General features: G+C 48.0%; 1 long non-coding RNA gene across 1 annotated transcript; it reads right to left on the bottom strand.

Annotated features, from left to right (window-relative positions):
* Positions 1–479: 479 nt before the first annotated feature.
* LOC148511346 (uncharacterized) lies at positions 480–9,250 on the bottom strand. The gene is made up of 3 exons (XR_015868752.1): positions 9,190–9,250; positions 707–804; positions 480–605 (listed from the first exon to the last, which is right to left on the bottom strand). It is a non-coding gene; the product is annotated as an uncharacterized LOC148511346 (long non-coding RNA).
* Between the last annotated feature and the right edge of the window lie 3,305 nt (positions 9,251–12,555).

Below are 12,555 nucleotides of genomic sequence, written 5' to 3'. Positions count from 1 at the left end.
TTGTCATAGAGAGTAATTCAAATTATATTTGAGTACTGTACTCATGGTTTCTATTTACACAAGTACATATACAATAAAGCCATATTCTAGGTACACGTCTCAATAAAATTGTCTGCAGCTCGGCAAACTCTTAAGCCATGTACACACTTGCCGATATTTAGAATGATTGAATGATAATGGTATCGTTATCATTCAATGGTTCTCACTATCGGCCAGTGTGTATGTGAAAAACGACCAGCGATGCGCGCTCCCGCTGGTCGTTTATGATATCCCCAGTCGGCTGTACAAGTAGTCCAATCTGGGGATATCATGAGCAATGCCATTCTGCTGAATGCCGGCACCCCCGCCGGGTCCGCCGATGGCGATATTGCTGCATACACACATCGTGTAGTATGTATGCGGCTCTAAATTGTAGCCAGTTTACAATTCCTTATTCTTACCTGCTCTTAATGTAGAAGCACAATCAGACCTAATGCTGGTAAATTCTTAAAACATTTTTGCTCCTGTCTGCGGAAAGTAAAAATCATTTTCCTTTATCTGCTGTAGTTTAGAGGAGGTGGGAAAGTGGAGAATATGATTGCGGACTTCAATGTCGTTGATGTGTCCTGTGGAGAAGTAAATGATGGTTTCTTAAAGTAAAGCTCTATAAGTGCAGGAGGCGGACAACTCGGAGAAAATGCATAGCTAAGTCAGAAAGTCTTCATACCCCACCGAGAAATCCGGCTCCAGAAGGTATGAGCCATATTACCCCCCTCCTGTTACTGGATGTCGGTCTGTGTTGTGTTAGAGGTAAGGGATGGGGTCCTGTGGAAACATAATAAAGAAAAATAATATTAACCAAGCAAAAGCAGACTTGTCCTGTATAGATTCCAGGTTCTAACTATGGCATTGTGTGCAATGATGATAGATGTCCATGAGTCATATGATTAGACATAGGTGACACAATTAGATGTTTTGTTATTTATTGGATCTTGCCCATTTCCTATATTATTTATTGGAATTTTATAGCATATTTTGGTACTATATACAGTAACTAAACAGATTGATGTAGCAAAATAGAACCAGTTCAAAAATATAGGGCCAAATATAATAGTTTGGGAATTTGTAAAAAATTTAAGTTTAACGCTAAACTAGCATTTTTTACTTACTCGCAAATGTAATAAGGTGCGACTATAGTAAAACTTTTCGGGCTTTACTATTTCTTGCAAAAAGCATCTCGCATCCAGATGTTTTCCCAGATGTTTTCCCATTCTCTAGATAGAACTCCGCAATGTTATAGAGTGTGAGTGCTTCACTCGCACATACTACTGCCTGAGAAATTGCAAAAACAATAGACCATCTTCAGGATAGCGAGTTTATCCCGAGCAGGTCAGAGTAACACAGAAACATGCACATACCCATGAGATACCTGCATGTTTCTGTGTGTACATATGAAAATTTGTAAAAAAGAAAAACGTGCACCCTCTCCCCAGAAACATAACCAGCCCCGGGCTCTGTACAGCCTGTGCTGGTTTTTAAAATAGAAGGGAACAAAATGCACAGGGGGCCTTTGTATTTTAAGTACCAGCTCAGGGCTTTTCTGATCCAGTCCTGTTTGTGGAAATACAGGGGACAAAACGAGTAGATGGTTCCCTGTAATTTCCAAAACCAGCACCAAAAGTTTTGTAGTTGGGGGGGGGGGGGGGGTAATGCCACAGCCAGGAATACCCTTTTACCAGATCCCTGGGGAGGTGGGAACCCCCCATTAAAGGGGTCTCCCTCTCCAGGGCACCCCAGGCCTAGGCTGATAGCCCAGGGCTATCCCCAGCACCCCTGGCCAGTGGGTGCTGGGTTGATAATGTAAATGTGGTGTAAAAGATAGAAGTGTAAATATTGCAATTTGCAATAGAACTATGGGTCCCAGCAAGCCTATCCCACATGCTGATAATTGGGGAACCACAAGTACCAGCATGTGGGGCATTACGGGCCCACTGGTACCTGTAGTTCTACTGCAAAAGAGATATTCAAAAAGGCAAGACACACACTCCATGACAGTACAATTTTATTTAAACATACAGGCCCACACACATGCACACTCACAGTCATACTCACTATCTCACATACTCAACTAGTATCCCTGTAGCCAATCACATCCCCTTCTCCAAGTAGCATCCACAGGTACCTGAAAAAAAAATCCCAAAAAACGAGATATCCTGATACCATGCCGGACAGGAGGAAGGGTATGTTTACACATACCCTTCCTCCACGCAAATGACCGGTACCCACGTGTGCCGAGCCATTGAAGGATCCCCCAGCCAATCAGCGGGCGCCTCCGTAACAGCTGCCCACTGATTGGCTGTGCGCGCTCAGCCTGTCTCTTCCATAGACTTCAATGGTGTGAAATTCTCCATTAAAGACTATGGTGGGAACTGCTACATTGTATCCAATGATGTAACTGCAAGGTTAATAGAGGTGAACCTTGTGGTTACCATCAAATGACACAATGTAGCGGTAATTGAATACAATATTTTTAATAATTGTGTGCCTTTAGTAAAGTTTGTGTACCTTGAACCATCAAAAAGCTCAGGTGTCACTATCTCAGTCATGCTAAAAAAATTCTGTATTTCTGAATATTCGGATATGGGAGACTCAACCTGTATCAGCTTGTTTATAAAGTGATTGTAATGCAGATACACTACTGTTACACACTCATAATGTATTACCGGGTTAAGCCGGCACATTCAGTCTTTTAGTGTCCAGCCATGAAAGAGTAACAGCCTCCTGCACATTTCCCATCTGGGGCTGGCCGGGTGATGACAGTTTATAGAGCTGGCAGATCTGTACAGTACACACCACAGTCACCGTGCCAGAGCTAATAACCGTTTTCTTAGTAGAAGGTCTTTTGTGTTCAGACACTTCCATCTAATTGGGTAGCACAATAAAACCAGCATGAGGTAGCCTTGGGGGACTGGCCCAATCGTCCACCAAAGTAGCAAGATTCACTCTCTGGCCGTCCCAGTGCCAGGTGCATCTCTATAACACTGTGCCAGAAAGGCTGCAACCAATTCCAATACAGGAGATGACTGCAATAAAGCCACTATTATCCACCCACTCTATCTGCAATTCCTGCTGGAATTTCAGTCATTTGTCTGCTATTTTCTGCATCACTGAACCAATATTAACAGTCATTAACTATTCAAACCACTGGAAGCAATGGAAGCTTAGTGTTTACAGATAGTCGGCCTTTTATGTATACCTCTAAGCCTATCTACAGTATATAACAGTGAGGGGCTTTCTGCTCAAACCATTATATTATATGGCAATGTATCGGCATATGTACAGTAATGGTCAGTGTGCGTGTGTGCATTTATATGGCACAAATACAGTACTTATAGCATATATGACATATTACAAGAAAAATCCATCCAAGCCATAACAATATGATAGGAAAGAAGACGCTGGACAGATCATGATACAATTGTGTAGCTGGGAAACTGCAGAGATGGTTATAGGAAAATGCGGAGACCACTGAAGATACAGCGGACATCATTTCTGAAGTACAAAATATCTGTACACTTATAAGTGTGGCCTAATCGGGCACCGATTCTGCCAGTGCCAAGAGATTGCATTGGCCGAAGTATGGAGAGCTTTATTGGGCCATGATTTCTCCTAGGTTGCTTAGTGCCTGATGCCATATAGCAACGGCACAAACATTTTTATTCTTATTTTAGATTTATACAGTGTTAACATCTCCTGTGGTTCTGTACGAACTAAACACAATATACCATGTGTTCTAACAATTACGAACAGGCTGAGTATTTAAAGGCTTCTGCTCAGCCCTGTCCACTATGAAGTATGGTAGCACGGTGGTGTGTACCGCACCATTCGCTTGACATGTAGTCGATACTGGCGTGTTGTGCGTGGGAGGAGGCTCATGACGCAGATACACCTCAGGGCCTCAAATCATCTCATTCAGCAGCTACTTATGTGTAATTTAAGTCCATATTTAAGTGTAATTTTATAAATGGTGAAGGTATTTTACAGTGTAATTATTGTGCTTAGGTAAATATGAGCAGGAAGAGCAGACAATTTAGTTTCATGTTGGAATAATTTAGCAATTTAGTAATTTAGTTATAATAGGATAATTGTAAGTTATTATTTTCCTAGTACTTCAGGCTCATTATATTTTACTGTGATGGAAAAAAAAAAAAAAACGACAGATATGTGTGTTGTGGTTATTTTTCTCATTCAGGATAATATGTATTATTGGGACAGTATATGATTTCTTATCGCCCTTACTTGTGGTAATAAGCAATTATATACTACCCAGATATATAAAGAAACACATCAAGAACGGGGCTTCGACAGGAGCCCGTCCTTGGAATGGTATTTGTTTAAATTGCCGATGGAGGGGATCCCAGACGCCTATATACCGAAGCCAGAATCCCGACGACCCCGGCAAAATACAGACACCGCTATCCTGAATGAGATCAGGATACCGACGTCGGCATCCCGAACGCCGGAATCTCGAACCTAAGGATCCGGGTAAGTATTAGAATTTCTCCGGGGATGGGGTGGCTAGGTTTACCGACCCCCATGGCGAGACTAGGGTTAGGCACTCCTCGAGTGGGGTTAGGCTACGAGGAGCGGGGGTTAGGGTTAGGCACCACAGGGGGAAGGTTAGGGTTAGGCATCACCAAGGGAGGGTTAAGGTTAGGGGCGGGAGTGGGGGAGGGTTAGGATACTTACCGCCCATCAGGATCCTGAACGATTGGCCTTCCGGTGATGGCATATCATACCGATTGCCCTGCAATGTGTAAAGTAATCTCTGATGCTATCGCTTCACTTTGCTGTGGGACCCCCGGTGCACTCCTGCGCATACACAGTCATCAGACTGGGTCTGTGCAAGCAGCAGCCATTACTGGGGAGGGTTTCTATGGATCCCTCTCCTGTTACGTTGTGCGATATGTAACCTATGGTCTATAATGGCTAACGCCATATAAAAATAGCATTAGCTACTGTGTCTAAGCTCCAGAATGCTTTCAGGGCTCAACAAATCCCGGGGGCCAGGTCGCCATGGCTACCAGATTTTGCAGTGAGGGAGGAAGCAGATCCTCATCAGCTCTGGCGGAGATTCGTGCCTATAGTATTGCGGTGTTCATATCATGCACAGGAGTGTATGTGCTGAGTGTTGCCTGAGGTGACTGCTGTGCCTGTGTCCGTCCCGGCCTGCGCCGACGACTCCTCTCCATCCTGGCCCGCTCTGACCCATGCTGTCTGTCCCAGTCTACGCTGATACTCCTGTACGTCCCGGCTGTCTACTGTCTCCTATCTCTGGCTGCATACAGCTCTTCGGTAGAAGGGTCTATGGTGTGACCACGAGGGGAGGGTGGTTTTGTTGTACTTTCTGGCACCATTATTTTATGTGAAATGTGGTCCGTTATGACTGGAGGGTGGAGGGTGGAGCAGAGGAGCTGTGCAGAGCAGTGAGGGAGCCTCCATGTTACTATATCCATTCAACATCAACCATTTTGTGGACTAGTCAGTGGCGTCACAAGGGGGGTGCGGTGGGTGCGGGCCGCACCGAGTGTCACCCTCCAAGGGGGTGACACCAAAATCCGACTCATCCCCGCCCCCAGCTCAGCAGAGCCTGCACTGCAGGGAGACGCCAGGCTGGAGAGGCGCTCTCCCTGCAGCAGCTGCTGAGACAGTTTTTACTTCTGCCGGCTGCCGCTGCGCCTGTCACACTGTTACAGCCAGCGGCAGCCTACTACAGTAGCGCACGCAGGGGGGTTTCTGAGTACCTAGAAAACCCCCTGCCAGGCCGAGCAATCGCCGCAGCACACCGATTATTATTATATTTATTTTTTTTGTAGTGAGATGGAGAGCTTGTCTCCATCTCATTAGGCCAGTCCCGGAGCTCCGAATGGGCTGCGATCAGAGCTGCCGGTCATGCGCGGCAGCCTCCTCGTAGCCATGGAGATGGGCAAGCATTACAGGGAAGCTGCTGCGGTGCGCAACTCCTCCCTGACAGCTCCTGGGCCTTTCAGTGTCAGTGAATCCCTCACTGCACTCCTACTCAGCTCAAGACAAGTCCGGACAGCAGGTAATTTACCACTGCTACAAATAACGGTCATCACAGGTACCTGCCTGCTCCTTTTGGGTGTGGGGGAGAAGGGTCTACAGTCCCAGCGTGTATGTGTGGTGGAGGGGGCAGTCTGCAATCTGTGTGTGGGGGGAAGGGGGGGGGGATGTCTCAAATCCGAGTGTCTGTGTGTGTAATCTGCAGTCTGAGTGTCTGTGTGTGGGAGGGGGGCAGTCCAAATTGGGAATAGAGCTATACTTACTCAATACAATGAAAAAATGTAATTTTTCAAAGTAAAAAAACATCCATGTGCGAGAGTCACGTGGGTGGTAATATATATATATATATGCACACATACTTATGCAGAAATCCCCCCTTATAAATCCTGCGTTTGCCCTTGTACTATACAGTAAGAGCGGCTGTGCTCTTCATACAGCCCCCTACATGTGGGGGGGGGGAGGAGCACTAGAGGCACGGGGCTGATTACCTACTGTAAACAGTGTAAAGACGATCAGCCTGACTGAAGCCGCCAGGGTGGATCATGGCAGCTGAGCTCCTGCTCCTCCTCTCTTCAGTGAGTCAGCTCCCTCCCTGTCTTCACGCTGGGAGCAGGCAGGGACAGTCTACAAAACATTGGCCAGTTTACAAGTGTATTCAAATACAGTTGATAACACTTGAATACTGACAAGTAGTTTGTACACTGTCCCTGCTTCTTCCCAGCGTGACCCTCTGACCTCCCAGTCAGAGAGGATGAGAAGGAGCTGGGAGACAGCCAGCAGCCAGCACAGTGACTATGGTCTACTGTATACAGTAGGTGTAATGGGAAGTAACTAATTCAGTGAGGAGAGAGTGTCTATGCTGGGGATGGTGTATTAATGTATGTGCATGGGTATACTCATTGTGTTTCTGTGTGTATAAGGGGTGTATTCATGTTATGTGTTATATGTGGGTCAATGATGGTCTCTGCATTATCTGGCGGTTACTACGATGCTCAGGGCCGGATTGAGGTCTGTGGGGGCCCCTGGGCAACAAACATGTGGGGGCCCGTATTAAATGTGACGAACTTGGGGTATGCACAGTGGGGATCTCAGTAGTGTCAGTGCCCACAGTAGTGGTGCCCTTTATGCAATTCTCTCATTAATAGTGCCCCAAGTAGTCATGCCCCCTGTAGTTATGCCCCAAGTAGTCATGCCCCTTGTAGTCATGCCCCAAGTAGTCATGCCCCTTGTAGTCATGCCCCAAGTAGTTGTGCCCCCTGTATAAATACCCCCAGTAGTAATACCACTGTAGTTGTTCCCCCAATAGCAATGTCCACCAGTAGTCATGCCCCCTATGTGTGCCCAATAGTAATACCCCTGTAGTTGTGCCTCCTGTGGTAGTGGTTCCAGTAGTAATACCCTCTGTAGTAATGCCCCAGTATTAGTGCTCCTAATAGTAATGCTCCCTCTGTATAGTGCCCCAGTAGTAATGCCCTGCCTTCAAGAAGTAGAGCCCCAACAGTAATGCCCCCAGAAGTGGTGCCCCAAATATTAATGCCCCCTGAGTAATGCCCCCAGGTGTAATGCCCCCCCTCCCCACCGAGTAATGCCCCCAGGTGTAATGCCCCCCTCCCCAAGTAATGCCCCCAGTACATAAGTCGCTTGCACTACAAAATAAAAAAAGAGCTATTACTTACCTCAAGCCCCGCTCCCGCTGAAGTCCACGTCCACGTCGCCCGGCTGCTCCTCTGCACCATGGGAGAGACGTCATGATGACGTCTCTCCCATAGTGCACTGTGTGAGCCGGAGCCCGGAGCTCACGAGTGAGCTCCAGTCTCCGGCTGCCGCTGCGGGGAGGGAGCCGGGCGTCTGGCAAATGGTGCCTCCCTGCAGCGCCGAGGTTGGGTTGGCCGGAGGAGGCAGAACTGGTTCCGTCTCCTCCGGTTCACTTTAACCCCGATGGGTGTGGGCATTGGCGGACTGGGGCATAAAGGACCCACAGGGGAATGCAATGGTAGGGGCCCCCAGAAGCTGAAAAGGTGAGGCCAGCCACCAGAAGGAAAGACGAATAACTGCCCAGGGGCGGAATGCATGACGCAACACACTCGCGATGCATTCCGCCGGTCATCGCATGCATGCTGGCATTGGTAACGCCAGTATGCATAACGATCCCCGCAATGGACCACTCGGTCAGTAAGAGCGGCCCTTTGCGGCGGAGTGGCTTCTGGGTCTATGACCCAGGAAATCCCTCTGGCATCCTTCTGCGCATGCCGTAGGGGGGTGCTGGGAGGGATCCAATCGGATCCCTCTGACAGAACTCTGTGGAAAGAAGCCCATTGGCTTCTATGGGTAACACCATCAGGAAGATGGTGTTACCCACAGCAGTCAAGTGCACTTAAGGGCTTGGCGCACATGAGAAATGCGGTCAAACCTGCATTTTTGGGGCTTTACCGCATTTCTCCCTATGGTGCATCCAGTGCAGGCGCTAGGTGTCTCGGCACCCAGCGCCGTCCTGTGCTCTCCCTCCGCCCCTTCCTTCACTGCGGCCTCCCACTGAGATTAATAATTACGGCTGCGGGTGGGCGGGGATCTTTTACACCTGGACCCATGTGCAGCCGCACACTTGGAGTTAGCACTGGGTGCATCCCGCCCCAGGTCACATGATGAGAGTAACTTTACTTTCCACAATAAAAGGGGACTGGGTATAATTTTAACCAATGGGAGGCAGCTCTCTGGCCCCCTACCATTCACTTTGCAATAAATGGGCCACCACTGCTAATGCATAAAATAACATTAAAAAGAAAATAGTATAAAAATAAATAAATAATACAAATAGACAGGAGGGACAAGAGAGCTAGATGGGGCAGGGAGAGAGGGAGAGAGAGATATATAATATATAGAGGGGTAGTAACAAGAGAGGGGTGGGGACGAGAGAGACAGACACAAGATATAGAGGGGTAGTAACGAGAGAGAGAGAGAGTTGAAGGCAAGAGAGTCAGCCAGGGTAACTACTAGTACAGCTCACCCAGTAATGTCCTGCACTGTGTCCCTGCGCTGTTCCCTGCGGCACAGACTCTGAGGTGCAGAGGGGGGGGGGGGGGGGGGATTGGATCGGGCCGCAGATACAGTATACACTCCTGCACTCACCCTGGCTGGCACAGAGCTCTCCATTCCCTGGCTGATTATGGGCTCTTCCAGGCTGCTCCTTCTCCCTGCAGCTGCTGCTCCTGCTCTCACAATTTAGAAATCTCCCGCGCTGGTCACTCTTTCAGAGCCCGCCCCCACCTTCCTGTGACAGCTTGTCACAGCAAGCACTGCAGCCAACAGGGATAGTCAGAGAGGCTGAAGTGCACAGTGGCCCCTCCCCCCGAAACTGAAGGCTCCGCTCCCAACATCCGAGTGCTGCAGTGTGAGTACAAGGCCCCCTGCCTTGCATCCTTGTTGTGTAAAAGGGATTACCTTGCAGACACTGGCAGCGCAATAGGCCACGCCCTCCCGCGGTAGGGGGCGGGGCTTACAGTCGGTGGGGCCCACCGGGGAATACCCCGGCAGCCCTAGTCCAAGCCTGGGTGTGGGGGCCCTTCAGGTGTGGGGGCCCAGGGACGATCGCCCCTTTCGCCCCCCCCCCCCTTAATCCGGCCCTGACGACGCTCTCTGTATTATCTGGCAGATACTATGACGCTCTCTGTATTATCTGGCGGTTACTATGACGCTCTCTGTATTATCTGGCGGTTACTACGATGCTCTCTGTATTATCTGGCGGTTACTATGACGCTCTCTGTATTATCTGGCGGTTACTATGACGCTCTCTGTATTATCTGGCGGTTACTATGACGCTCTCTGTATTATCTGGCGGTTACTATGACGCTCTCTGTATTATCTGGCGGTTACTACGATGCTCTCTGTATTATCTGGCGGTTACTATGACGCTCTCTGTATTATCTGGCGGTTACTATGACGCTCTCTGTATTATCTGGCGGTTACTATGACGCTCTCTGTATTATCTGGCGGTTACTATGACGCTCTGTATTATCTGGCGGTTACTATGACGCTCTCTGTATTATCTGGCGGTTACTATGACGCTCTCTGTATTATCTGGCGGTTACTATGACGCTCTCTGTATTATCTGGCGGTTACTATGACGCTCTCTGTATTATCTGGCGGTTACTACGATGCTCTCTGTATTATCTGGCGGTTACTATGACGCTCTCTGTATTATCTGGCGGTTACTATGACGCTCTCTGTATTATCTGGCGGTTACTATGACGCTCTCTGTATTATCTGGCGGTTACTATGACGCTCTCTGTATTATCTGGCGGTTACTATGACGCTCTCTGTATTATCTGGCGGTTACTATGACGCTCTCTGTATTATCTGGCGGTTACCATGACGCTCTCTGCATTATCTGACGGTTACTACGATGCTCTCTGTATTATCTGACAGTCACTGTTACACTCTATGCAATACAATAGAGAGCATTACTTCTGGGGGTAATATTATAGGGGGCATTACCACTGCCACTGTGGGCACTATTAGGGGGCATTACTAATGGGGGCACTACTACAGGGAGCATTACTTTTGATGGCACTACTACAGGGGGCATTACTACTAGGGGCACTACTAATGGGGCATTACTACTAGGGGCATTTCTACTGAGGGCATTAATACTGGGGTCACTACTATAGGGGGCACTAATACTATAGGGGGCACTACCATAAGGGGCACCACTACTGGCTTCTACACTTTCATCCCGGCTCCTAGATTTTAGAAAAATTTGTCAAGCCCTGCATGTTTCACAATATAGCAGCCCCCGCAGAAACATATAGGGGCTGCTATTGTGATCGGAAACTGCAGAATGCTTACATTTGCAGGCTTATTGGAGATATCACGCAAAATCTGTTTAATAAATACGTGGTATTCAATTGATAACAGCTTTGTCTGTACATTGGAGTTAATTTTATTAATTGGATGTAAAGGATTCACCTGACAGTAACAAATGACATTTGCAGAGCTGGAACTGCAGCGCAGAATGGATCTTTGGTCCCACTGGCCGCGTGAGGCATTGGGAAGACTGAGTTAGTGTATCGTGTACATACAGGTGATAGAGGTGATGTCATCAGTATTCAAAGGGACACAGGTCATTTAAACTGAGCTGGGCCCGTGCATTATCAAAAACTTTATTGGGATGTGTTTTGCACCTACAAATTCCACTTTGGCGTGAAAGCGAATTCAAGATACATTCCAAGCAATGTAAAAGACAGACTTGAAGCCCTCTAGCTCTCATGATTAATCTTCACCTGCAGTTCGGTTCTCCAGAAATCCAAAACCACCTGAATTTCGTGAATCCAAACATATCCAAGTGGAGGTTCTGATCTTCCAGCGTTTTTGGAACTCGGATGATAAATCCAAATTTTGGATTTTGGATTGCAAAAATTACATGATTTTAGCTGTTTTTAAATATTTTATCATTTTTTTTTTTTAAATCCAGATCCAAAACCAAAACCCAGAGGGGGTCATTCAGACCCACTCGCAAGCGGCAGTACGCTCGCAAGTGGGTCGATGTTCCCCACTGCACATGCGCACGACGGAGGGAGCTCCGTCGTGCGCATGCGCGAGACCCGGACTGCGACAGCCAAGCTGTCGCTCCGGGTCTCGCACCAAAGGGGGCGTGCTGTCGATGGTGACTGACATCACGCCCCCTTTGGTGGCGTGCCGGGGGCGTGCCTGCCAGACGGAGGCGTTCCCATGGGAACACCTACCGTCTGAAGCCGGCCCCACTGACATAGAGCCAGAATCACTCCAGGGCTTGTGGTTGAGAAACCCGACAACAGGGTTTCCCTCGCAAGTCCGATGGTCGCGATGGTCAAGACCATCGCGACCATCTTTTTGGACGCTCGTATATGCTGTGGGTGGTGACCCACAGCTATACGAGCGTCCAGGAGGACGCTCCATTTTAATGGAGGAGGGCCCTGATTCAGAGCGAGCGCTCTGGTCAGAGCGTCCGGCTCTGAATCAGGCCCAGAGATAAATCCAGATCCAAAACCAAAACACGGGGGTCAGTGCACATCTCTACCTTAATAGAGAATAAACTAAGAAGTTATATGTCCTGTAAAATTAAAAGAATTGAGCACATTAAAATAATTTATTTATAGTACCTCAATTCCTCTCCTCGCATCATGACACTGCCCCTGTCACATGTCGTAACTAGCTAACCACTTATCTCCTAAAATATTTTGTGCTGACCCTGCTTCTCCCACTATATAACTTTCAGTCTGTGGTTTCCTGCTGTTCCCATTCTCATATTAGGTCACTGCCCTTGTTACATGCAGCCTTGTCCTCACTGACACAATCACAAGAGTGAAATAGTCACTAGGGATAGCCATTGGTTGGGCTAACCATCAATGGTGCCATTGGTGATAACCGTAGATGGCACAAAGCCATTGATGGTTTTCACTTTTCGATGGCCACCACTGCTGGGGGTATGGCCGAGCATGGGCTACTCGGCGTTAAGGG

The sequence above is a fragment of the Taudactylus pleione genome, unplaced genomic scaffold (assembly GCF_031769625.1).
Source record: "Taudactylus pleione unplaced genomic scaffold, aTauple2 ptg000311l, whole genome shotgun sequence".
Classification (NCBI taxonomy): Eukaryota; Metazoa; Chordata; class Amphibia; order Anura; family Myobatrachidae; genus Taudactylus; species Taudactylus pleione.
The sequence above is the reverse complement of the archived record's forward strand: the minus strand, read 5'-3'. Positions and strand labels throughout refer to the sequence as shown.